This window comes from Heterocephalus glaber, unplaced genomic scaffold (genome assembly GCF_053883595.1).
Source record: "Heterocephalus glaber isolate CG9 unplaced genomic scaffold, H.glaber_assembly_v1.0 deba00001673, whole genome shotgun sequence".
Classification (NCBI taxonomy): domain Eukaryota; kingdom Metazoa; phylum Chordata; class Mammalia; order Rodentia; family Bathyergidae; genus Heterocephalus; species Heterocephalus glaber.
In genome coordinates this window covers 2,304,184-2,328,355 of record NW_028258410.1, presented here as the reverse complement: position 1 = coordinate 2,328,355, position 24,172 = coordinate 2,304,184, and the positions used below count along the sequence as shown (strand labels likewise).

Genomic DNA, 24,172 nt, shown 5'->3' with positions numbered 1-24,172 from the left:
AGCCTCAGGGGCTGTACCATCAGCTGCAGTTCAGGGTGGGTGCTTCCCAGCCCTCCAGAGCTCCAATCCTGGTACTACATGGTCAATAAAGAACGGAAACATCACTAGGTGTGGAGTCAGACAGACAGGCTTCTGTGAGATGCACTTGTTATGCTACTGAGAACTGAGAAACAAGGAACCGCTATGGTGTGCAGAGAGAGAACAAATGGGAAGCCCTGCCTGTTCAGGAGAGAGAACATTAAATACTTCAGATGGTTCAGTAGACACCAAGGCACCACTCTCCTTAGATCCACACAAGGAGGTGAAGTCAGCTTCAGGATGTCCACGTGGCACACGAGGGTGGGGAGAGACAGGGTGACCTGGGGCAGGGGCCATGGGGACAGCCCTGAGAGGCCCAGGGCCAGGAGGCTGCTGGGCTGGCCTGTGAAATCCACCTGTAGGAAGCAGTGCATCACAGTTGTGGACAGGAGGGTAGCAGGGATGGGTGATGCTGCCTGTTGATGCTGGAGTGGGACCTGGCACCTTGGGAAGGGAAAGCATGGGCCAGGCAGGGAACAGGATCCACAGTCAAGGGACAGAAGGAGTCTTTGGCACCATCCTCTGGGTGTCATGAAATATCGACCACTTACCACAGACCAGGCTCTCAGTCCTAGCCGGGCAGTGTATCCACCCCAGGAGCCAGCACCCTCCCTGGGTCCACCCCATGGTTGCCCTGCCCCTTTCCTGTGTGTCTGCCCAACAACACCCTGTCCCCATGGCTCAGCCAGGGCATCCCATGAACACCAGGACAGGCTGCAGCAGGAAGACAGCTCAGGTCACAGCTCTGCACACCAGCCTCTGCCCCAGGCTGCAGAGAGCTGCTGCAGAAGATGGACTTGCAGCATGCAGGTGGCATGTCCCCAGTCTGTCCCCACCCCAGCCCTCAAGACCCAACCTGCAGCAATGCCAGCCACAACTGCAGCCATGCTTGCACCACACACACACACAGGTCACTGTCCCTGGGCCACAGGGCCACAGTACCACATATACAGCTCAGGACTGAGCCACAGGAGGGTTCTGGGGACCCACAAATGTGACCCATAAGGAAACCACAGCCCCCAGCTGAGCAGATCACCTACTCAGTTGGAATGCCTAGCAAGCCCCGCCTGAACTGGGCCTTCCAGAGGGTGATGGTGGCTGTTAGGAGCCAGGGCCTGGTCGGAAGTGGCAGTCACTGGGGCAAGACCTGGAAGGCTCCATCTCGCTCCCCAGCTGCCCCCACTTCCTGTCCACCATGCAGTGAGCACCTCTCTTCCTCCAGGGTCCTCTTCAGGGCCTCTTGTCTTGGAGCCAGCCAACCATGGACTGTAAACATGAGCTAAAATCAACCCCGCCTACTTTTAGCTGTGAGTCTTGGGTATTTTATCCCAGAAATGAAGGAAGCAAGTTTAGATAAATGATTTAAAAGATTTTTAGGCACATTTTTTTAATTAAGAAAATTTAACTTGATCAATAAATAAAATGGTTTTATATATCTCTGAATTTTCAATGAGATAAAATAAGGATGAATTGTTTTATTAGAAAAATAATTGTTATAACAATAAGTAGCTGCCCGAAAACTGCAACACAGCATAGAGTCCAGGGTTCTGTGCGACACTCAGTTAAGGGAGACAGGGATGCAATGGGCACAGAGTAAGTAGATAAATAAGGGGAAACCAGAGAGAAAGAGAATTGGAGTGAGGAGGGAAAGGGGAGAGCACGTCTCCCACTGAGCAGGTGCTCTGGGACAGGATCTCCTGGAGTCCCCTTCCTGCCATCTCCCTCAAGGTGGGACAGAGACACATGTCTCCCCTGTGGGAGCAACAGAAGCATCTGCTCTCCGATGCACAACAGAGCTGTCATGACCCAGGGTGGGTGGGGTCCGTCCCACTCCTGCCCTATGAAGAAGGCTCAAGTACCAGGTTCAGCCCCAGCTGCTCCTCCTGCAGTGTATCTAATGCATGCTTGGTCTCATAGTTGAAATACATCTAGTTCAAACTGGAAATACAGAGAGGATTCTGGGTCATACTCTTCAGAAACCCCCCATTTCTGAGTCTTAAAATCTCACCTCATTTCCCTTGGCCCCACAACTCTGAGCTCAAAAGGCTGTTTCATGCCAATGTGGTTTCCATGGTTGGTTTTTGAGACAGAGTCTTACTCTGTTGTCCAGATTGACCTCCAGTGCTGATGCTCAGCCTCCCAAACTGCTGGAACTATAGGCATGTGCCATTATGCACAGCTGGCTATGTTTTGAACCAGCTGTTTCTATAGACACCAATGGAAAGAACCTGCAGCAGCACAGCCCACCCCCAGCTGTCACAGAGGGACCCAGATGCCCAAGCTGGGTGGCTGGTTGACCCCAGCCAAAGTCCCCACCTGCTGGCCAGCCACACACTCACTACAAGCTCCAAAGGACACAGACCCTCTGCCTCAGGACCTCACAGAACATCATGACTCCCAGGTCACCCAGGTCATTGTTGATGAGGCTCAGCGTCTTTGGGCTCTGGCTGGAGGTTAGCTCCATGGAGAGGTCCCAACAGCTGTGTGAGGTGAGGGTACATTTGTCCAACCTATGGAAAAATCTCTCTCAGCCAGGCCCACAGGTTCTGAGACCTGAGCTTGTATGGGAAGCTACTGTGAGGAAATCATGGCATTAGCTGGGCATGTTGGTTCACACCTGTAATCCAGCACTCAGGAGGATGAGGCAGGAGGATCATCATGAATTCAAGGCCAGCCTGGGTTACGCAGTGAGTTCAAGGCCAGTCTGAACCACATAGTGAGACTCTGGCCCGCAAAAGCAAACAAAATAACAAAGCAAGCAGGCTGGGGATTTATCTCAGTGGTGCTTTCACCTGCCTTGCAAACACAAGGTCCTGAGTTGAATGCCTGGTACCAAAAAAAAAAAAAAAAAAAAAAAGCAAGAGAAAAAATCACAGGCTTAGCTAGCTGGATTCAACCTATATGCTTATAGTTATTTTTCTTTCCTCTTCAGAACCAAGGCTCTTTTTCAAGTCTGCTCCATCATGCAGGTCAAATGAGTAACACAAGTTTGTTGGCTGATTGTTCCCAAATGCTGTCTCTTCCCAAATTTCCATAAAACATAAAGCCATCCATCCCTCCTTGGCAGTGGCAGAAGGAACTCAGCTTTTGACCTTTCCATCATTGAGCAACATGCTTCCTGGTTCCTCGAGCCTTGTTCCCAGCAAGGCTGTTGTAGACCACAAGGCACTCGAAGACTGCTGGGAACAGTCTCCTCCCAGCCTGCCCAAAACTTAATGTCAGATTCCAGCCCCAGAAGTAAGAATATGTGACTGCTATTTAAGCCACTGTGCTTCATGGAACTTTGTTATAGACCCCTAACAAACTAATATGTAGAGCACACTATTGAGGATGGGCAGTTGGGTGGGTAGATGGACAGATGGATACTTGGATGGGTGGAGGATGGGTGTTGGATGGACGGATGGATGGATGGGCAGGTCTATGGATGTGTGGGTGGATGGATGGGCTGGGGGTGGATGGGAGGATGGATGGGTAGGTGGATAGGTAGGTGGGTGGATGTATGGACGGATGGATGGATGGTTGGATGGATGGGTAGATGAGAGGATGGATGGGTTGGTGGATGAGTGGGTGGATGGAGAGGGGGTAGGTGGTGCATTTCATATCGGTATTATTTAATGTTTACACTAAGCATATGTTACTTTTGCAATAAAAATCTCATGAGTGGTGTCTGGGTTTGAGACTTGTTTGGGCAATGCCATGTGTGCAGGCCCTTACTGGGTACATGAGAGATCTAGAGTGCACAAACACTGGTAAGAAAAAGGAATTGGTGGTGAAATCCCAGACCACAAGAAGAGAGGCCAGCACAGGACCCAAGCAGGAGGAAACTATAAAACAAACAGGAAAAGAACAGCACTCTAAGACCAAGAGAGGAAAGACATTCAGGGGGAGGAGTAAGGGAAGAAAATGTAGCAGGAGTCAGCTGAGATGGGATGAGCGGAGGACTCAGTGGGGAGCAGCCCATCTCTGAGGGTAGCTGAGTTCATGCCTAGGTTCTGCTCTGCCTAGAGGGCTCCTCCCAGCTCCTGACTGGGCCACATGTCACCAGTACCTTCTCCAATGCCTCTCCTCACTGAAGCCAGCAAAGCTGTGGCCTTTGGTCCTGCCAGTGTTTATCACAGTGCTGATGTGTGTGACACATCACTGTCTATTGCTAATTCTGTCATGCCTCTCTGCAGCAATTTGTGTGAAAACAGAGTCTGGTCCATTGCCTTTCCTTCTACAATCTTCCCCAAGCCCCAGGGGCCTGGGACCCAAGGGCCAATGTATCTGCTGATCAAACCAGTCACAGAAGCCTGAGGTGCTGAGGAGTAGCAGAAGGGGACAGAGAGACACAGGTGCTGTGTGCAGGCCTGGTGGTGTCTGCAGCCAGGTTCAGGAGACAATCCCAGGACTGTCAGAGTGTGGGGCATGCACGGTTAATGCTGCCCTCTGGTTCCTGCTCAGGAAAGACCCTCCCTCCTGTGACTGTCTTAAATGGTGCTCTGGCTGGAAGAATACAAGCCATATGCAACTTTCTCACTGTATTCATAGATAGTATGGGCAGAATCAAGATCCAAAAATGTCTAGGTGACAGTAAGACAGGGCATCAGGGTAAGGGACACTCCCAGGGGCAAGGCACTCCCAATATGGTTACGCAGGCACCACTACACAGAACCAACCAGAAAAGCACTATTTTCAGTCCTTCATTTGAATCCGTTGTGCTGGAAGGACCAATCAGAAAATGCTCTTTTCAACTATTCATTTGCATATGGACATAACCAATCAAAAGACATTGTTCTGATTTTTTGTTTGTTTTGAGACAGGGTCTTGCTATATAGTCCATTATGGCTTTGAACTCACTATGTAACACAGGCTGGCCTTGAACTCCCTGTGATCCTCCTGCCTCAGACTCCCAAACTCTGGTATCAGAGATGTGTGCCACCAAGCCTGGCTGATCTTTCATTTACACATGGCAGGAAGCCAAAGGAGCTTTTCAAGTGAGTATCTGATGGGAGGACTGTCCTGATGCCTTATCTGTCTGAGTAGGAGATAAATACCCCAGGAATTTGGGGTGCAAAAGATGCCTTTCCCTTCTCCTTGGCTCTGTGAGCCTTTCCACTGGCCCACTTACCCTGCAAGCATGCTTCTTTTCCACCTTCAATAAATGCTCACCCTCCCTGCCTTTCCCGAGTCTCATTCATCCTTTGTTCAGGACACTCAGGACCTGGAAAGAATCCTAGGGACTTTCCCTGGATCCTAGGCAAGGGCCCCTGGAGTTTCAGAGTCAAGCATGCCCCACATTTGGGTCTGGGCTGTCCTGGGGCAGCTGTCCCAGAGGGGGAGGGTCTGCACTCTCTGAGCCCCACACCTCTCAACCCTAGGCACTGTGACTGCTTTGTGTCATTTAGGAGTCCACTTGCCACTACCCATGTGGAGCAAAGGAAGCGAAGACTCCTGAATGATGCTGCTTGGTATCTGTGTTCTTACAACTTAGGGCAGAATCCCAATGCCAAAAACCTGCTGTTACTGCCCAGGGTGTGAGGATATGGCTGCCTCACCCTGGAAGGCATTGGGCACAGTGTGTCAAGCAGCACAAAGGGAAGGTGGGTCCGGGTCACTGGGCAGGACACAGAGGCCCTGTGGAGAGGCGAACTGAGGCCCTGGGCTTGCAGCTGCTCCTGACACCCCTGGGAAGGACCAAAGCACAGAGCCAGAGAGTCTGCATTGGGACAAGTGCAGTCCAGTTCAGGGACCACACCGGCCTTTCACACAGAGGTCAATAGGGGCCCCTGGAGTGAGTACCTGTCATACCAAGAATGCTGTCACACTGCACTGCTGGGGGACAGGGACAAGCGTGCCTGCCCAGCACAGACATGGACTTTTCAATCTCCATTGGCTCTGGCAGTTATACCTACAACCCGCTGGACCTGTGCTGTTGGCCTGTGGATCCAGCGCCAACTGTGTCATGTGAATTAAGTGCTTAAGACCACTCCAATGCTGCCCTCTGCCAGGACTCCATGTCTCACCTGCCCAGTCTGCCTTTCTGCTGGGAGGCCCATGACACTCACCCAAGTTTCTGCAGGTATAACGCCACCAAACTGGCTTTATCACACAGAGCTCTGACCTCCAGTTTATCCAGGGAGTTCTCCCCAATGTAGAGTCTGGTCAGTGAGCAGCTGGTGCTGAGGGCCATGGCAAGGACCTCACAGCATATGGTTCTGAGGCAGCAGCTCACTAGCCTTTCAGTGACAGGAGAGTCAGGAGCTGTCTCCCACCACTCACTCCCCAGGGCAGGGAGACCCCAGAAACCACCCACCCAGAACCCACCACTGCCTGGTGCTAAAGGGTGGCCCAGCCCCAAGGAAACTTCTTGCATCCTTGGCTGTAATAGCAAGCAAGCGCCTCCAAGGCCACCCAACACTGTAACATCTCCCAGCTTCCAAAACTTATCTTTATCACAGTAAGGTAAAGGACAAATGTCCCCCAAGAACCGTGCAGTCAGATGGAGCTCTGCAGAGGGCCTAGATCCAGGGTGTGTGATTACTACATCAGTCCACTCATGTGCTTGGCCTAGTTCTGGGTGTGGACAATGGAAGGCCCACCCTGGGTGTGAGTGCTCTACACCCTATGGATGCATAGCTTGGACAGACTCTGAGGGTCAGAAAGAGGGCTGTTCCTGGGGCTGCTTCCTACTTTGCTGCTTTACTGTCTTCTGCCTGCCATGGACTGTTTCTCCTTTGCCAGACCCCCCTGCTTTGGAATCAGCTACCAACTGAAACCTCTGCTAAGTGTAAGCCGAAATAAAGTTTTTCTCCTTTAATTTTGGGTATCAGACATTTTGTCTCAGCAATGAGAAAAATAATTAAGACATAAGGTATCATGAAAATAAGCAACATTTTCAAACATTTTTTATTACAGTAAAACACACCTTGCTGTGAATTCCCCTCATAATGCTTCTGCTTCCTGCAAACACACTTATCCCATCATCTTGCCACTTTCTAAGCAGTTCTGGAAGTCCACTTGTATGAGTGCCTTTAGAGGTGTTATCAAAAATACAGAGTGCTACAGGACGGGAATTAGCTCAGCAGCACCTCGACTGCCTTCCAAACGCAAGATCCTGAGTTCAATCCTCTGTACCATGAAAACAAAACAACAAAAAACCAGAGTGCTACTGACCAGTGCCATCCAGCAGAAAGCCAGCTCCTAAACACATGTCACTGTGTCCTCATCCCCCTTCTTCACCATGGCACCCAGGGACTTCTGGCTCCTCCCCAAAGTTAAACTGACCATGGAAAGTAAACATTTTGCATTCATTCAGGACATCTAGGCAGCCAAGACTGCACAAATAGATGCTCAGGGAAACAGCACTCCAAGGCTGCAGCAGAAAGTGGCAAGGACGATGGAATGAGTGTGTCAAAGCAGGGGGAGGATTGGGGGGTATGAATGCATGTTTCTTTTAGTATAATAACTTTTAATTCAAACATTTACCCTGGTTTTTGATCATACCAATGATAAAATTTGCCATTTCAACCTCTTTTGAGTGCACAGTTCCCTGGCCTTACTGATACACTGTTGTCCAGCTCCCGAACTGTTTTAATCTTAGGAGACAGAAAGCAGGCCTTCCTCCCAGGCCTAGCAGGTGGGTTCTGCATCCCCACACACTCCAGAGGGATTGGCAGGCTGCCCTGGGGACAGGGCGGGGTGGCCCACACAGCACCTGGCAGCTGGTGCCTGAGGGCGCACAGGCACACATCCGCCCCTCATCCACTCCTGCCCAAAGGCGTGCACAGCTGGAGCTGCTGAGGACATGGCCTTCCCTGTGCTCTGCATCCCTGGCATGCATGGCACCTGCCCGATGGATCAGGTGGCCCCACGTGACTGCTTGGGAAACGTCAACTCCAACACTGGCCCCAGGACTGCGCCCACTCATGGCCCTGCAGAGCCCAGAGCCTCCTCAGCCTCTTTCCCCCCTCTTCTCTGGGATCTCATGCAACAGACAGGCGACCTGCTTTTGGCCCACTCCTGCCTGAGGCTGCGACCCACCAGAGCTGGGCGAGGCAGCAGAGCTGGTGTGCCAGGTCCCAGCACAGCAGGCTGGGCCCAATGTCACCCAGGGCTTTGTCACTCAGATTCAGCTCCACCAGCTTCTGGCTGCTGCTCAGGACGGAGGCAAGGTCTGAGCAGCAATGGCGTGAGAGGCCACAGCACCCTAACCTGTGGACAGAGCAGCAGCTGGGGATGTGGGGTGCATCCTGGGACCCCACACAATGCATCAGCCCACCTCAGCTGCCTTGAGGGAAGGTGTTGTGTCAGGGAGGGAGGGCTCACCCTGTGCCCCTGCTTCCCATATGCGTGCATGGGCATGCACACACATGCACATGTGCTCCCATTCACGCTCAAACTGCCCTTACCACAGCCTCCGGAAGCTGTAGCAGGGGTTCTGCAGTGTCTCGCACAGCATGCTCAGGCCCAAGTTCCCCGGCATGTTGTCCCCGAGGTCCAGCTCTGAGAGGCTGGGTGTGATGCTCAGAGCCCAGAAGAGGCCCTGCCAGAGCTCCAGTACCAGCTCAGAGAGCTGGAGGCACAGAAAGGCAGAGTCAGAACAGGCAGAGCCGCGGCATGGGGTGCACCCACAGGAAGGGTTCCAGGGAGAAGAAACAGCTCACTCCAGGCACAGCCTGGGATCCCCAGCTTGGAGGCTGATGTAGGAGGGTCCAGGGTTCAAGCCCAGCCTTGCAACTCAGGGAGTCCCTGTCTTTAAAAGGGCTGAGGACTAGTGCCCAGTGCCAGTTCTGAGTTCAGTCCCCAGTATTGAAAGAAAGAGAAGGGGGAGGGAGAAAGAGGCCACAAATCCAAAGACAGTCACAGAGAAATGAACAGGGTGAGTGCTGAGGCTCCACAGCACCCTGAGCATGACATGAGCCTTGGGCAGATCTGAGGGTCCGCTCCTGCACACCCCTAGCCTGCGATCAGCTGTTCTGCTGCAGCTGACCTTGGGCTGAGCCAGCAAGGGGGTGAGCCTGGTGGGTTGGGATCTTCCCACTCTCCCCAGTGCAGTGTGGGAGCCTTGTCCAAGTGCTGCACAGAGGTCTGGGTGTGCTCCGGCCTTTGAGCTTCCTTGGAAGGCCATGGCAGGGTCACTAATAAAAGGACTGGGCCAGAAGACACAGCCAAATAGGACACTATACCCGGAAGTGGAAATGTGACAACCAATGCAGTGCTGGGTATGTGAAACACTGGTGACCTATATCAGGACAGAATTAGAAATATTAGTGGCAGTCACACAGGGCTGGGCCTCTAAGTGCAGAAGACAACTGTGGCTAGAGGCGCATTCCTTGAAGATCAGTTTTGAGAAAGAAAATTGACCCCCCACATCCTGGGGATGAACAGCAGTGATTGATCTTCTAAGTAGGCATCAATCACCTGGGTGGGGACCCAGACCTTAACCATCCCTTCAAGGAAAGGTCCCTGACCATCCCCTCCTAGAAATCCTCCTTAGGTCCTGATATGCTTGCTATGTGACTTTCTTCCCATTTGATCCCCATTTAATCAATATTACCTATGTGAATATACTTATTGTAATCTTATTGGTCGACCCTAGTTTTGTCCCACTTCATACTCACCTTGTGATTTCCCACTGGACCAGTGTTACCTAAGCAACTATACTAACAATCTTATTAGTTAACTATAGTTTTGTCCCATCTTGATCTCTCTGCACCTCTTGGTTTTTTTCTATAAAATTCCCTTGAAAAGCAGTCTTGGGAGCAACCCACTTTCCGAGCCCCTTTCTGTCTATCTTAGACAGAAGCTATCTTTCTCTCAATAAATTCTTCCTACTCATAACCTCCATCGTTCCAAGAATTTACCCTGAGTTTAGAGAACATGGACTCTGTGTGTCAGACATCTTGCAGGTTGAGGGTTCTAATATTTCCCACATATCATCCTTATATTGTATGCCCTGTATCTCCAGGACTGGGACTACTTCTGGGGAAATTCTGATGCTCAGCCATGTGGGGAATCCCAGAGTCTCATAGGAGGGGACAGGGAGTGGCACTGGTCAGGGAGGAGGGAGGAGGGAGGAGGGTGGACCGCCCTTCAGTCTCAGCTTGTAGGGGCTTAGTGATGCTGCAGCTAACAGTCATGCATGTCCCAAACTGATAACCTTGTCACCAGCCAAAGGGAGCAAAACCTTGACAGGACACACCAGGGCTGGGGTGGCTCAGGGACTGGCACATGCTTCACAGGACCATGACGAGGCTTGGACACCTGCACTGCAAAAGCTGAACCCTCCTCCGTGAGTCCAGCTATCACCCACCAAGGAAAAATGATTGGGCCTAGTAGCGCACACCGGTGATCTGGCTACTGGGGAGTCTGAGTCAGGATGGTGAGTTTGAGGCCAGCCTGGTCAGTGTATTGAGACTTGTCTCCAAAACTAACTGATAAAAAGGCCTGGCATCCCAGCTCTCAGAAAGCTGAGGTGGGAGGACCATCTTGCATTTGAAGTAACCTGGCTACATAGGGAGACCCTGTCTCAAATACATAAATTAAATTAAAGGGGGGCTGAGGATGTAGCTGCATGTTTGAGTGCCCCTGGGTTCAATCTCCAGTACCAATTCCCCCATACTGATCAACCAAATTTGAAAGCTAATGTTGGGGCAGAGAGGGAGGGATTCCACATCTCCCACCTGCTCCCCCTGCTCTACAGGCATGACTTCTTTCAGGGGAAGCTGTGTCCTTCTCAATGTCACTGAACACTTCTCAGTCAGCCCGCCTGACTCACCTTCCAGGCCCTGCAGCCCAGACCCTGGGGGTGTGGCCCACGTTTCCTGTGGCTGGGTCTAAACCAGCGCCAAGGCCCAAGGCAATAGGATGAGCAGAAGGGGACGGGGTATGAGTGCACCACCGTGTGAATGGACTGGGGCTGGGCCACCTCTGCCACTCTCACCTCACACTCACCTGCACCCTCTTCTGCACACTTACCTGCCCATGACCTCTTATGCCCTTCACCTGGACCCTGGCATGATATAGCAGTCTCTCCTGAGATGTGGACCCTCTGGCTTGGGCTCTGTAGCTGCCATAACTGTGATAAATCAGCCTTGTCCTCTAAGGACCCTGCCTCTGTGTTCTGTTAGAGCAGCCCACACTGGACCAGGATGCTGACCTGGGCCTCCCAGCAGACTGCAAGCCCCGTAGGCAATCCTACCACATCTGGCCTCACTGACCTGGATTCCCCACACATCTTTCTGAGTGGGCTTTTTCTAGCCCATCTATCGGTGGGACATAAAAACTTGATCTCCCCCATGAAGGAACTTGGAGAAACAAACTATAGGGCCATTATCAAAGGGTGTGGTGACCCTATTTGGTAGATGGTTGAAGATAGAGAAGAGGATGTAACACTCAGAAAAGAAGCCAGAAGGCAGCAGGCATGTCCCCCTCTGCCTCGAGCACCCCTCACCTGAGAGCCCCATTGGCCAGAGGACCCATTCCTTCCTCCACCTCCTCCTCCTCCTCAGGCAAGTTGTGCAGAAAGCCCAGGGAAAGGCTCTGCATGCTGCAACAGCTTCTGATGCAAAAGGACAACACCATGTTGTCCATGCAGGTGGAGAGGCTGACCTCAATCTTGGGGAAGTGGCCCATGGCCCTGTGCCTGAAGCCCTCCTCCTGCATCTGGAAGAGGCAATAGAAGAGCTCCAGCTGGCTGGGCTTCACCTGGAGCTTCTTGGCCTCGATCCACCTCAGCAGTTCTGTCCTGATCTGCTGGGACATCTTGCAGCTCAGTTTCTTCTCCAAATAGGAGGTCCTCTCCTGGTTGAGGAGGCCAAAGAGGAAATGGACAACAAAAATCAAGTAGCCCTTTTCAAACATGCTGCAGTTTTCCAGGAGGATGGCCATGTCCTAGCTGGAAAGCTCCATGCTGCTCCCCACCAGGCCCTCCTCTTCCTCCTCTTTGAGCATATAGTACATGGCAGTGAGGTATTCCCAGAATGTCATGTGTAGGAAGCTGTAGAACTTCTCACAGTCCACATCCTTCTGGAACAGGCTCATCCTCAGGAAGGCAGACACGTCCCCCTCCCAGACATGGTGGCTCCTGAGGTCACTCTCTTCAAACAGGAACTTCTGGTTCCAGATGCCTTCAGTGGCCAGGGAGCAGAGCCCATGGAGGTGTCCAGAGGGCTGGTGCTCGTGGCCACCTCCCTGGGCCTGCAGCAGGCAGAGCAGGAAGAATACATACAAGGCTGTGGTGGTTTTGGAGGTCTGTGCCAGGCTCTTGCTGCTGTACATGTGTTGCTTGAGGCCAGTGCACACGATCCAGCAGACCAGGGGGATGAAGCACATGGTGAATAGCACCTCATTATCCTGGATCAGCAAAAAGGCCACCTGGGCCTGTGCCTTGCTGGAGAAGTACTTGAAGAAGTACCTCTTTTGCTGGGCCTTGGAGAAGGCTGGGATGTGGCACTGCCACTCCAGCAGGTGCTGTAGCTTCTTGAGCACAGTTGGCCACGTGGTGATGAGCAGTGAGGCCTTGGGCAACAGCCTTTTCCAGATGAGGCTGCCCAGCAGCATATCCCTCGAGCAGCTGCCTGCCAGTCTGTGCATAGCACCCCGGCCTTCTTGTTGAAGGTGCCCTGCAGCTCATCAAAGCCACCCATGAAGAACAGGATCCTGGAGGACTTGTGCATGATTCTACCCCCCCCCCCGGGGGGGGCTGGCATCTGGGCAGCAGCTGGTGATCAGCTCCTGCAGCTCCAAGGCATGGAGAGACTCACCTCAAAGCAGTAGATCTAGAACAGGTAGTCAAACTTGTACTAGAAGAGCTTCCCTGTTGCCCACTGCAGAATGATCTTCCAGGCCAGGATGGTTTTCCCAATCCTGGCCATACCTTGCACCACCATGGTGTGCACAGGCTCTGGGAATTCATTCACAGGATCAGTATCAGTGACTCTAGCCTCAGGGGGGTGAGGGGAGCATCCATCCCAAAGCCTGGTCCCACCCATGGCCAGCAGCTCCTACTCCCACTCCTGCCAGCTAGGGTGCTCCCAGATGAGATGTAGGTGTGTGTAGCACTTGTTGTTCACACTCTCCCCCAGATGGGCATTCTAGTCCTCCATGCAGTGAAACCTGCTCCTCACATGCCATCTGTATTTCCTGCTAAAATCTGTAGCCACACAGAGAGTCATGCCCTGGATGGGCTGGAACAGGCCTGGCTCTCTGCAGGCATCAGGAGGGGGAAGATCCAGGAGCACTAGCACACATCTGCGTGGCCCACAGCCAAAGAACATCCTCCCTGTGTGCATGTACATTGCCAACATGTCCAGGTGTCACACAAACAAATTCATATCACAGCGGTCTGCTCTCCTACAAACACAGCAACAAATTGGTGCCAGAGGCAGTGGGAATTGGGACAGAGGGACAGGAGGGGCCTCTTCTGTCCACTGCCTGTTTGTGAAGGGCCCAATCTTCATTGAGCAGAGGCTGATGCTGCAAGTGCAACCCCAGCAGGGAGGCCCTTCCTTAGCCACCCTACCTTCTGTCTTCAGCCCTGCCCTCAGCACCTTCCCTCTCTCTGGGCCTCCCAGGATCTGTCTCTTTGCTGGCCAAAATCTGCACCTTGGATGGGAAGCAGGTGGGAGGCCTAGGTGCAGCTGCTCCACTCCTGCACCTGCTCACCCAGGCTCTGGACTGGAAGTCCAAGTGTCACCAACAGCTTATCTTACTTCTTTTTACAAATGGAGATTCTGGAAAGGAAGCCCAGGAGGCCCATCCACTCTTCTTCAATGCTGTTCTCCCAGCACTCCACCTTGAGGTTATCTGAACTCAGAAGGAAAAACAGGCTCAGGAACCAGAATTCCTAACACAGAGTGCACCGGTCAAAGGCACCAGGCCTGGAAAACTGCTAAGGAAACATAGCTCCAAGTGCAGGTGACAGCAGGGTAGGCAGAGGCCCCAGGTATGTCCTAGACTCCTCTATGTCCTATACTCCTCTGTGGAGCACACTTGTGCATAAACGCACACACACATCCAGTGGCAGAACCTCTTCCCAGTTCCAGAGTCAGTCAGTAGGCAGCATCTTCATCATCATCTGTCTGTGGCTGGCCCTGGATCCTAATTCTGAGACTTCCCAAAGATCTCCGGACCCTTGAGAAGGCTGGGCCCAGTGAGGCCTAGTGAGGCCTGGCCTCAGTGCCTGCAATCCATTCTACCCACATCTGTGATCTCAAAATGAGATTTCTAGGCCTCCCTGGCAGGCCAGCAGAGAGTCCTGGTGCTGGGGAGGAGCTTACTTAGCCTGCATAAGGCCTGGGTTCCACCCCAGAACTGTGGAAAGTAGTGAAAAGTGTGATGATCCCAGTCTGTTTTATCTCTGATTTAATGTTCTTAATCCTGGCTGACTTTAGATTCATTCAGGAAGCTTCACAGGGGAGAACACTGACCTCCAGCCCTGGAGATTCTTCCACAACCAAATGAGGTGCAGCTCAAGACCACCATACATTCAAAGCCCCCCATGACCCCAACACAACCCACAGATGAGAAAATGGACCTACATCAGCAGACACCAGAGCCCCAGAGGGCTTGACCCTGGGGAACACAGAAGAGTAGCCAGCCCAATCAAGTTGCTCCAGGTGTGCAGGGACCAGAGCAGCAGAAATGACTCTTTCAGGGACTCTGATTCCCTGAAACCTCCAAGCAAATCCTAACAAAAAACCCAAACAAATCCCCAACAAACTTGTTCTGAAGTCTCACCCCAGACCTCAATAAAAATGTGAATCCTTGTTCTAATCTTTCCACTCAATCCTGGCAAGGCATCAACATGGCACTGGGGCTAAGACATCCTCTGGCTTCACCCTGCTGTGTCTCTGACCCAAAGGGGCCCTGGGCAGATAGCGCTTTCAGGTTCACTGTACAACTTGAGCACAGGAACATGGTGAGAAACACTCAGGGGCTTGAGATCATACACTGACTGGTGACAGGAGGCTGTGCATGGTGCCAAAGCTGCCTACTTCCCAATATGTGCTCCTGAGGTCCCTGCTGCCTGCCCCTCTCCCCACATCACCTCCCCCCCATTGCACCCTGCATCCCTGTCCTGCCACACATCTCCTTGACTGCTGACCTGAGTCAATTCCTCCTTCCCACCCCCACTGGATTACCATCACTATGCTCTGTTTCTCCAGGCTGCTCTGCACCTTCCTGGTCCAGAAGGAAGACCCTTAGCACAAAGTGCATGCTGAGCTTAAGGATTGCTCCTTGCCTGTTCCTATTTTCACAGTGATAGCATCAGACAGGTGTTACCCATGTCCTGGATAATACTCTAAGTTCAGGGACTCCTTATAAGCCATGGAAAAGAGTAACTCCAAGTAGGGGACCAGGCAAGCAAACCTGGGCAACTAGGGGTTGAGGAACGGAGAGCTGGAGGAGCCCAGTACCAACACCAGGGATGGGACAGGACCACAGACCTCAGTCTGGTCACTTTGGAGTTGGGCTTTATAAGGAGGTGTGAAAAGCAAACTGCTTTCCTCCATCTTATCATAGCACAACCATGAGAGGAAGGAAAAGAAAAAGGCAAGATACTACAAGAAATGATTAGTAAAGCATACTAATTTCTCAGCATGAAAAGACACAATTAACAGTGAAGAGACATGCACAGCATGGAAAAAAATCATACATCCGATGAGGAATTAACATCCAAAATGCATAAAGAACACTACAAGTCAGCAACAACAAAAACTAATTACGAAGTGGAAAGGGGTTCAGTAGATCTTTCTCTGAAGAAGCTGCCCAAATTATCAACAAGCCCAGAAAATGATTTCCACTGCACCAATCATCAGGGAAATGCAAACCAGAGGTACTGACACACCACCCCCTATTTATTTGGATGGTTACTCCAAAAAAGCAGAAAATACCAGGTATTCATGAGGACATGAAGAAGTCAGAACTCTTGTTAACCATGAGTGGGAAGAGAAAATGGTGCAGCTGCTATAAAAAGACCACCTGGAAGTACCTCAAAAAATTTAAATTAAGAATTGCAACATGATCCTTAATTACACATCCAGGCACAAAATTCAAAGAGTCCAAGTCAGGATGTGCACAGGATATTTGCATGCTGAGGCTCATATCATCACTATTCACAGAACCAAAAGGTGGTGGTTCCACAAGTGTCTGCCCACATGTGGATACAGAAGCTTCACATGGCATTTGCACATACACAGGGAAAGGCACTCAGACTCACACGAAAGGAGACACTGAGTCGGCCGCCATGCGTGCATGAACCGGGGGGCTGCCACCTGAAACAAGCTGGCCACTCAGAGGCCCTTGGTCCCCCCCCACACACACAAGAGGAAGCCAAGCAGCAGCGAGCACAGAGGAGCAGAATCTAGACCTTTGGCTCTTGGTCAGGGAGACTGGGTCACAAGGGCTCTTGCAGGACCACTAAGAGGTTTCCATTTTGCAAGACACAAAGAACTCTGGATACAGGTTGTGCAACATGTGGATCTGCTTCCCACTGCGTTGACCCCTTGCACACTAGGAAGACATGTTCTGCCTGCCTGCCCACTCACCCCACTGCAGCTGGTCCCGCTTCACCTTCTCATGCAGCTCTCTCTTGTTGATGGCTGCAAAGATCCACACAGCCATGGCTCATGCTTGCTCCTCCCTGTTGAAGTCAATCATAGTAGTGGCCGGGTCCATGTGGTCTGCCCACTCCATCTGGCCCATGGGGAGTGTGGTGAAGCCACTCTGTGGGGAGTAGTACTCCAGGTACATCTTGAACTTCTTGAATTCTGAGCAGTACAGGTCCTTCAGGAAACCAGCTACTCTGCAGCAGGTTCTGGTCATGATCCTCAGCAGCACCAGGGAGGGCCTGGGCTCAGGGCCAAGCTGGGGTCCCAGGGTTCCAGGCATCTGGTTAAGGAGCATCTTTCCCAATCTCCACTCAGCCAGCTGTGGGGCCACAGGCCTGGATCTGGCACTCAGGGGGCTGAGGCAGGAGGATGGCAAGTTTAAGGTCAACCTGGACTACTTAGCAATTTAGCAAGACCCTGTCCAATAAAAATAATTTAATAGGGCTACATATGTGGCTCAGTGCAAAGGCTGTGGCTTCAAGCCCAAGAATCACAAAAATGTCTCCACTCAGGGAGAACTGAATTATCAAAGTCAGCAATTTCTATACATGTGTGGAAATGTCACAGGGTGCGCTGCTAATATGCACAATTTCAAGTGCAGTTTAAACCTTTTTTTTTTAAACAGGGTCTCCCTATGTAGTTCCAGCTGGCCTTGAACTCACTATAGAGCCCAATCTGGGTTCGAACTTGCAGCAAGCCCCTACCTCAGCCTCCCAAATGCTGGGATTACAGCCAGGTGTCACCATACCCGGTGAAGTTAAAAAGTTTTAAACTCAGAAAACGCAAAGGGAAGCATATCAGTTGAGCATCATGAACCAGTATTCTGTTCTTAAAAGCAAGCCGAGTGCTCACCAGGAAGTGAGCCCTACCTGGAGTGTCCCTAGCCATGGAGGAAGAGCAGCCTTCAGGAGAGAGCAAGCAGCACAGCCATGCACACTGTGCCTCTGTGGCCTTTGGAGTGGACCACACAATGCCCGCTGCCAACCCCCAAACCTTCATGATCCTATGGGGACCCAGAGACTGAAGGGCCACCTTTGGCCCTTCCACCCATGCTGTTCTGACCTGAGAAGACAGCCTCACAGAGAGGCCAGAGAGGAGCCCTTTGGACTAGGTGGAGAGCTTGGGTGAGGAGGCCAGGTTCCCTGGAGCCCAGAGCTCTGAGTGCGTGGCCACCCACCTCCGGTGAGGCCCACACTGGCCACTCCTTGCCCCAGCTATCCTCACAGCCAGCAGCACTCTGGGAAGAGTCTGAGGCTTAGACAGACAGAGTCATGGTCACTTTTCTATTTCATGCTGTTTCTTATCCACCATGAGGTGAGGAGCTTACTTCCCCCACATGTTCTCTGCCATGATGTACTGCATCACCGGGGTTCTACAGCATTGGAACCAGCAGGCTGTGTGCTGAAGCCTCTGATTGCATGAACCACAATAAACGCTTCCTCCTATTTAGTTGTATTTCTCAATAATTTTGTGACAGCAATGGGAAAAGGACAAATCTTGGAAAAACACCAGTGGTAGTTTCCTTAAGTAACATTCAAGATCTATTTTTAATTTCTTGAGCCAACTATATAGTGTTCTATGTGCAGTAGCTGCTGCACTAATTCACATTGCTACTAAAACTGTAGAAGATTTCCCACTTGTCCACATCTTTCTAGCATTTGCAATTTTTGTCTTTTTGATAAGAACCATTCTAACTGAGAAGACATCTTCTGGTGTTGTTCACTTTTGTTTCTCATTGGGAAGCACCACATGCCCTGACTTCAAAATATACTGCAAAGCTATAGTAACCAGTACAGGATGTTTTTGGCATACGAGAGGACACTCAAATACATGGAATGAATAGGGAGCCAAGACAGAGGTGGTTCTATTTTCATCCAAATGATTTTCCACCAGATGCTAAGAGCATAAATATGGGCAAGGAAACACTCTTTAATAAATGATTCTGGGAAAATGAGATCTTCACATATAAAACAATAAGATGAAACCTTTTGACTTTATCATATCCAAAACTCAAGTGGATTAGATGTAATTAATTGTAAAACATGTATCCTTGTAAATTTCATAAGTATAAAACTATGAGAGGAAACCATAGGGCAACACCCAAAGAATGGCATAGACATAAATTTTTTGGACAACAACATAAAAGCACAGACAACCAAAGAAAAATGGACAAATAGCAACACTTTAAACTTATAAGATTGTACATACCATAGGAGATGGCCAAAAAAGTGAAAAGCCAAAATACAGTATGGAATGAAACATTTTCAATCTCTCCAATAAATGACTAATATCACAATACACAGGGAACAAAAAAACTCAATAGAAACAAAACCAAAATATTCTTATTAAAAGTGATCAAATTATATCAGTAACATTCACAAAAGAAGATATACAAATGGCAACACATGATAAAATTCTCTATCTCACTTTTTCCCAGATTCATAAAGATATAGCTGAATCACAAATATTGTACTTAGTAAAGATGTGCAGTGTGAAGTTTGACCTATGTATGCTTGGTGACATGATTGCCATAACCAAGATAAATACTGAAGCCATCATCTCATATTTTTTTTTTTTGAGATGAGAGCACTTAAGATACACTTTAAAAAAAAAAAAGCAAAGTTCAAGTCTAACACACAGGATTGCTTCACTTTAGATCTCAGTGTGCATTCCTCAGGAATGAATGTCCTTTGGCAGAAAAGCCCCATTCCCACCATTTGATGTCCCTGCCTGTGAAAATTCTACTGTATTCCTCTATGAGTTTGACATTTTAAAATCCTTTCTGTAAGAGACATTGTGCAGTATTTGTCATTTCCTGCTTGAGTTATTTCCTATAATACAATGTTTCTAGATTCATCAATATCACGGCAAATATATCTGCATCTATAAAACAAAGTTCATCCTTCCTTACAGAAACTTAAGCTCTTTCCATCTTAATTATTGCAGATAATATGACAAGACCATGGTATTCCAGGTTTATTTTCTAAATCCTAACTTTATTTAATTTCAAAATTGACAAGATGCTTCATTGGAGTGTTGTAGGGTAGCTCTATTTTAAAGGTTTTCAGGAATCTATAGTGTTTTTTATAGTGCTCCCACAAACTTGAATTCTCCTCAGCAGTGTTTAAGGCTTCTTTTTCTCCATATTCCACCAATACTTAATATCTTTTGTCTTTTTAGTGATAGCCATTCTAATAATTGTAAAATGATGTTTCTGCCTGGCTATTTAAATGTTTACTTTTGATAAATATCCAAAAATAAGTGTTTAATCAGTGTTTTGTGACTTTTATAAATCCTTTGTATAATCTGGATTTTCCTGTTAATATGTGAGGCAAATATTTTCTCATTGCATGTAAGGTACCTTTTCACTCTGTTCATTGCTTCCTTTGCTGATCAGAAGCAATTTAGTTTGAGGTAATCTGGCTTGTTTGTTTTTGATAATCCTTCAGTCCAAAGTGAAATAATTTTGGAGGTTCCCAAGGACTGCATCAGGTCTCATATAGGAACTGAAAGACCCTGTTTGATGGATACTGTTGACTATTTCCTTCAGTTTCTACCTGTGGTCTTTCCTTGTACTCCTTCCTGAGAGCCTAGGCATGGATTCTCAGTTCTCATTTCCACTGTCACTTCCATGAATTCTATTCCTCCACTTTACAGTAAAGATTGATTCATTGTCCCCATCCCAAATATAGTAGGAACATTTACTTTCTGGGACAAAATCCCCATCAAAGAAAGTGATGGTTTTATTACTCCTAAAGCACCATTTGTTGCAGAAAGCACTGAAATATCACACAGAGCATAGGGAGGAGATGCCAGATGCTGCATTACCCAGGTCCCTTGAGAGATAAGCAGGATGATTCCTCCCATCCTTCTACATCTATCAATCTACAATGCTTTCTTTCAAATTATTGCTTTTCCCTAGGGTTTTAAAAATATATTTTAGTATTATATTTCATAGTTGAGAAAGAATGTGAAGGGTTTTATTTTTAGCACACTAATTTAATTAAAATTTTCAGATGGTTTAGATGAAGGATAAGTAGTATTAACCTGCTTGATTTAAAAATGGGGTCTGAATATAATGTGGAGTTAGTTGAAAAGAGTTTTCAAAATGCTGAATGTACAGAACATTCAGATCCAGAGTTTTAGACAACATGTAGAGTGGTTACTTTGCAAAGATTCATATTTATCTTCCCATCTAATTGGGCATCTTTACTGTTTTCATTTTCATATTCCTATTTCATTCAGGCTCCAGCTTTTGTTACTCACAAATGAAGCCTGCTTATATGAGTGCAAAGCTTTTAGACTCCACATAGAATAGAGAATAGGCAGGGTTTGTCTTTCCATGAGGGCACATGAGAGGATGGAAAGACCTTCCACGTGCTTGGACTGGAAACATAATATTGTAAAGTGACCATGCCAGCAAAAGTGACCTACGGTTCAGTGCAGTTCTCATAAAGATACCAGTAACCTTTTCCTCACAAAACTAGACAAATGTTAAAATCTCTATGAAAGAATTCACACCCTGAGCAGCCAAAGCAATCTTGAGCATTAGGAACAATGCTTGAAGTGCCACAACACTTGATTTCAAATTATCCTAGAGAGACTTTGCTGAAAAACAGAGCTGTATGTTCAATGGATAAAAAGTGAGGACTGAGGAATATGCCCTTGCATCCACCAGACTCTCAACAAAAAAGCTAAAAGTATACATTGGAAAAAAGAGCTTTTTCAGTGAATGTTCCCGGGAAACTGAACAAAACCTATAGAAGATGGAAATTGGATACCTATGTCTCACACTGTACAAAAACCAATTCAAAATGAACCAAAGACCTTGAGGTCTAAAAATAAGACTTGAAGTCTAAAAGAATTCAAGACTTCAAGACTTGAAGTCTAAAAATAATGGAGGAAAACAGAGTGGAAAAATTCAAGATATTGGTACAGACATTGATTTCCTGAACAATTCTAATGGCTCAGGAAAAAAAAGGAAAATTTAAAATGAGATTTCATGAAATTAAAAGTATTTGGCATGGCAAAGAAACATTAAGCAGAGTGAAATGACAATCTATGGAATGAGAGAATCTTAGCCAGCTGTCCATTTTACTGATGATTAACTTCCAGAACATGTAAAATTCAGAAAATTTAACACCAAAGGAAGAAGTTTTCCAATCAATACATAGGTCAAAGATCTAAACAAAAAATTCTCAAAAGAATAAGTAGAAGTGGCAAATAATTATATAAAAAACCTCAACACTCATCATCACTTGGGAAATGCAAATCTAAACTATACTGAGATTCCTTCTCATCCCAGTGGAAATGGATACCATCAAGAATGCAAATATACAAGTTTGAGAAGTGCAGGGAAAATGGAATACATTTACATTGTTGGTGGAAGCGAAATCTAGTATAGCCACTATGAAATCAGTGCAGAGCTTCCTCAAACAAAACTCAAAATAAACATACCATATGATCTAGCTATACGCCTCCTTGTTTTAATGCCCAAAGTAATTAGTGCCAGCCCATGATAGAGACATTTGCACACCAGTGCTTATTGGGACACTATTTATAGTAGCCAAGTTATGGAATCAACCAAGATATGCCTGTAAGTGAATGAATAGATTAAGAAAAAGATATATATGCTGAAGTAGGACCCTCTCACTTCCTTGTGCAAAAAAGGGAGATTTCAAAATGCTAATACAGAGGAACAGAGAGGGAAAATAGATGTTTTATTTTAAAATTAATACTAATGAACACAAACCTGTACAGCTGTTATGAACCTGCTACACTCAAGCTGACTTCTGGGTGTGGCATGGAATGGTCCAGCATTTAATGTCCTGGGGGATAACATCTATCTTATGTTCCCAAGTCCTTTGATGCTTATCTCATTTGGATTTGAAAAAGCAGTGAATTGACATAATTTCTCTTTGCCTATTGTTTTTTATTGAGCTGTAGTTTTATAGCTATAGTAATTAAAAGCTAGGCAAATTGACATAATTATAAGGTACAATTTAAAAAAAAACAGAAAGATGTTCTGCACAGTAGTGAAAAATAACACTAGGAAAAAACTTAAAGGGGGATCAAGTCAGCTAAGGAATGTCTGGGACATTAGTCTTAGTGTGGGGAAGATCACAAGAACTAGGTTTTGTTTCTGCCTTGCCAAGGTCTAGCTGCAAGGACATGATCAAGTCATTTATCCTTCCAGACCAGCACTGTCTAATCAAATATAACTAAAGCCATCTTGTAAAATGATTTGGTAGCTACTTTAAAAATTAAGAAATAGGTGAAGCTGTTTTAAATTTTTTTCTACTCCAAAATATGCAAAATATATGCAATCAATTTCAAAATCATCATAGCATTTTACATCCCGTCTCTCACACTGTATGTTCAAAATGCATTGTGCATTTTATACTTCTCTCCTTTTAGGCTAGCCAGCTTGCAATTTTTCAGTAGCTGCATAGCGTCAAGGAGCACTGTAATGAACAACGTAGTTTTAGACTCTCAGGTTCCTCATCTGAAAAGTAAAAGATTTGAATAGATTAAATCAACCCAGCTCAAGAATATGCTTATGCTGTGGTGCTGCTTTTTGTATAACATGGTTTTATAAGCACAATCCGATGCCTTTTTACACAAACAAATATATTATATGAACATGACAACTACAGTTTTCACATGGCAAATGAAAAGATTAATGAGAAAACTTAATACATAAATGAAACAGTGTAGACCAAAGGACTTAGCATAAGTGCCTACAAGCTCTCTCTCTCCTCTGTCTCTATCTATCTCTATTCTCTCTATTCTCTCTCTCTCTCTGTCTTCAATTTAGGTTAAAATATCCTTAGTATGAAAGCTCAGAAAACAAAGATGTCTTGCAGTAAATCTAATCTATAACCCTCAATATAGCATTATACTTGCTATTTCACCAAAACTGACATCTGCCATTTGTTGTCCTGCCTTCTCATTCTGATGCGAGATGATCCCTGGAATTTTGGCAGAAGGGGTGAGTGTTGTGAGGAAATTTAACAGTTACTTAAGCATCTGACTTTCCCTGAAGAAGGAGTAGTACATTATCCAGTGTTCAGTACAAACATCTGGACTTTGCATGTGAAGCAGAGAGGTCCCAAGAGGGAGAAACTGGAGAGTCTCATTCCAAGGGGGCATCTGGGGAGGCACTGCCCACTTTTTCTTACGTGGCTTTCTCTGGATGCTGCCCTTCTGAAGCCTGGATACTGAAAGATTCTGAAAAACTCCTTAAAGATTTCATGTACCTTCCTATTTTTGATTAATACAGATACAATCAGTATCTGCTAAACACTCTGGAAAGGTAAGAAAAACTATAATTGCACTCACTGCATGCCACCCTCAGCTGACCACAGCTCCAGAGCAAATACCTATCTCCCTACTTTACACAGGTTCTTTAAAACTAAGTGTGAGGTAAACAGTCATTCACTTTTCTTTCTTTCTTTTTTTTTTTTTTTTTTGGTACCAGGGATCGAACTCGGGTCCTT

At 47.7% G+C, this 24,172-nt stretch overlaps 1 pseudogene; it reads right to left on the bottom strand.

Moving 5' to 3' along the window:
- Nucleotides 1–1,916: 1,916 nt before the first annotated feature.
- On the bottom strand, nucleotides 1,917–16,887 carry LOC101705353 (NACHT, LRR and PYD domains-containing protein 3-like; annotated as a pseudogene).
- Between the last annotated feature and the right edge of the window lie 7,285 nt (nucleotides 16,888–24,172).